This window comes from Lipotes vexillifer, unplaced genomic scaffold (assembly GCF_000442215.2).
Source record: "Lipotes vexillifer unplaced genomic scaffold, Lipotes_vexillifer_v1.1 scaffold528, whole genome shotgun sequence".
NCBI lineage: Eukaryota > Metazoa > Chordata > Mammalia > Artiodactyla > Lipotidae > Lipotes > Lipotes vexillifer.
The window spans coordinates 2,828,651-2,832,418 of record NW_006794582.1 but is presented as its reverse complement, the minus strand read 5'-3'; the positions used below and the strand labels follow the sequence as shown (position 1 = coordinate 2,832,418).

The 3,768-nt window shown below is 43.0% G+C and overlaps 1 pseudogene; it reads left to right on the top strand.

The window, feature by feature from the left end:
* Positions 1-2,159: 2,159 nt before the first annotated feature.
* On the top strand, positions 2,160-3,538 carry LOC103085093 (elongation factor 1-alpha 1 pseudogene; annotated as a pseudogene).
* The last annotated feature ends 230 nt before the right edge of the window (positions 3,539-3,768 follow it).

Here is a 3,768-nt window from a genome sequence, read left to right as displayed (position 1 = left end):
TGAGCTTGAGCAAGTTCCATACTCTCTTTACTCATCTGTTAACGAGAGGAAATATCTGCAACCCTCCAAGAGAAGGCAAAAGTATACAATTAAACTTAGGCAGAAATGGTTTGTATAGCGCTATAGAAAGATCAGTTGCCATTATTAGGTGTTCAGTAACTTTCTTCATATTATCATCTTCTACTTTTTTATAACACTCCAGTGTTAGTTTCTGCTAAGCCTCAGGTTTAGTGGAATATTGTGCACCTAGTAGTACATTTCATTCAACACATTAAATTTAAGGAAAGCATAAGCAATAAGCAATAAAGATGACTGAGATGGTCTCAGCGCTCAAACAGTTTAGAATGAACGCAAACACGTATACTTGATAAGTCAGTGCTGTAAGAGGAACAAATGAAAACCAGCATGAATACTGTGGAATGAGAAAAAGTTTCACAGGTAGTTAATAAGGGCCTGGGTATGTGATGGGAGAGATATGTAACAGAGGAAACTGCAAAAGCACAGATACAGAGGGGTACGAGAACACTCCACACACCCCAGAATGCAGGGCAGTTCAAGTTCCAAAACAAATTACAAAAGGAGAATTTCATTTTTAAAATCCAACCAGGAAAAGAAAAACCTTCCCATTAAGTCTCTAAAAAGTACGCATCTTGAAGGATAAACAAGGGGGCTCATTTTAAGCCAAAGAGTTGGAAAAATTATGAACCATGCTAGCTTCAACCCACTTCATCATCATTTCCCAAAGCACTTTACAATGTCTAAGAGGATATATTTATATATTTATATATATTTATATATTTATATATATTTATATATTTAGTCTCTGAGGAAGTGGGGACTGGCATACCTGTCTCCCTTGATGACACATGCAATATATCAACCTGCTTCAAAAACCATTTTCTTAAATTCTGCAAGTTATCACCGTTCTCAGTAAGAAAAAGCAGTACAGCAATTCTTAAAAGAATAAGTTACGTATGTTTCCTCGAGGGGAGTGGGGACTAGGAAATCTTACGTTCTTCCTCTAGAGTTTATTTTCTTTCTTACATCATTAAAAACCTTTCCCGTAAACAAATTTTATTCATGTTTTCTACCCCTTTACCACCAACAACAAAATTAATTTACCTTGGAGCTGTGCCTAAGCATGGTAAATTTTTTTAACATCTTTATTGGAGTATAACTGCTTCACAATGGTGTGCTAGTTTCTGCTCTACAACAAAATGAACCAGCCACACATATACACATGTTCCCATATCTCCTCCCCGCCACGTCTCCCTCCCTCCCACCCCTCCAGGCGGTCACAAAGCACCGAGCTGATCTCCCCGTGCCACGCTGCTGCCCCCAACCAGCCATCCACCCCACGCCCGGCAGTGTATACATGTCCATAAGCATGGTAAATTTTAACCCAGAAGACTAATGAGTAATAAGAAGGGTGTTCTGTAATTATTACCTCTCCCTCTCAAGACTTCCACGGCATCAGCCACGCCACCAGTAGAAGATTAAAGATGGCCCCCAACTCTCTGCTAGGCCTCTGACTGAGAGATGCAGTCCAGTCCCCATCCCCACTCCCGCCTCCTTGAATCTGGGCAGGTAACTGCTTTGACCATTACAATATGGAAGAAGTGATGCTACACCAGTTTCCAGATGAGCCTGTCAACTGTGTGAAATAATAATAAATTGCTTTAAGGCCCTAAATTTTAGAGTAGTTTGCTAAGAAGCACCAGATAACTGGAACAGTAACCATGTCGCAGCTCCAGCTTTCAGGGCTTTCACCACACCACAACCAAAATACTGTTTCACTTATAAAAGGAAATAAAAACTCAGAAGTTACAATGTATTGGATAGGTTTCTAAGAGAATATGCTGTCAACTCTCAGAGCATAAAAAAGACGACCAAAGTGTCCTAATTCCTCCTAAGAAATGCAAAATGACCTAACATCAGTCAAGTTCCTCTGAAAGGTTATAAAAATCAAACTCCTTGAGTATACCCAAGTGATGCATTGATTCTTTAAACCAAAGAAAACCCTCTGGTCTGGAAGGTTAGATAGCAGGAAGTAGTCATCTCTGGAAAGTAGTATTTAAAAAGGAAGTGGGGCCTTTTCCACAATGGGTTTGCCGCCAGGACACATGTGTCGTGAAAACCACCACTAAACCTATGCAAAAATGGGAAAGGAGAAGACCCACATCAACATCGTTGTCATTGGACACGTAGATTCGGGGAAGTCCACCACTACTGGCCATCTGATCTACAAATGTGGTGGGATCGATAAGAGAACCACTGAAAAGTTCGAGAAGGAGGCTGCCAAGATGGGAAAGGGCTCCTTCAAGTATGCCCGGGTCTTGGACAAACTGAAAGCTGAACGCAAGTGTGGTATCACCATTGATATCTCCCTATGGAAATTCGAGACCAGCAAGTACTATGTGAACACCATTGATGCCCCAGGACACAGAGACTTCATCAAAAACATAATTACAGGCACATCCCAGGCTGACTGTGCTGTCCCGATTGTTGCTGCTGGTGTTGGTGAATCTAAAGCAGGTACTTCCAACAATGGGCAGACCCGTGAGCATGCCCTTCTGGCCTACACTCTGGGTCTGAAACTGTTGTTAACAAAATGGATTCCACTGAGCCACCCTACAGCCAGAAGAGATATGAGGAAACTGTTAAGGAAGGCAGCACCTATATTAAGAAAATTGGCTACAACCCCGACACAGTAGCATTTGTGCCAATTTCTGGCTGGAATGGTGACAACATGCTGGAGCCAAGTGCTAACATGCTGTGGTTCAAGGGATGGAAAGTCACCCGTAAAGATGGCAATGCCAGTGGAACCACAATGCTTGAAACTCTGGATTGCATCCTGCCACCAACTTGCCCAACTGACAAGCCCTTGCCTTTGCCCCTCCAGGACGTCTACAAAATTGGTGGTATTGGCACTGTCCCTGTGGGTCGAGTGGAGACTGGTGTTCTCAAACCTGGCATGGTGCTCACGTTTGCTCCAGTCAACATGACAACTGAAGTGAAATCTGCTGAAATGCACCATGAATCTTTGAGTGAAGCCCTTCGTGGGGACAATGTGGGCTTCAATGTCAAGAACATGTCTGTCAAAGATGTTCATCGTGGCAATGCAGCTGGTGACAGCAAAAATGACCCACCGACAGAAGCAGCTGGCTTCACAGCTCAGGTGATTATCTTGAACCACCCAGGCCAAATCAGTGGCGGATATGCACCTGTGCTGGATTATCACACAGCTCACATTGCTTGCAAGTTTGCTGAGCTGAAGGAGAAGACTGATCGTCGTTCTGGGAAAAAGCTGGAAGATGGCCCCAAATTCTTGAAATCTGGTGATGCTGCCATCATTGATATGGTTCCTGGCAAACCCATGTGTGTTGAGAGCTTCTCTGACTATCCTCCTCTGGGCCATTTTGCTGTTCGTGACATGAGACAGACGGTTGCTGTGGGTGTCATCAAAGCAGTGGACAAGAAGGCAGCCGGAGCTGGCAAGGTCACCAAGTCTGCCCAGAAAGCTCAGAAGGCTAAATGAATATTATCCCCAATACCTGCCACCCCAGTCTTAATCAGTGGTGGAAGAAAGGTCTCAGAACTGTTTGTCTCAATTGGCCATTTAAGTTTAATACCAAAAGACTGGTTAATGATAACAATGCATCGTAAAACCTTCAGAAGGAAAGGAGAATGTTTTGTGGACCATTTGTTTTGTGCGTGGCAGTTTTATTAGTTTTTAAAATCGTACTTTTTAATGGAAACAACTTGACC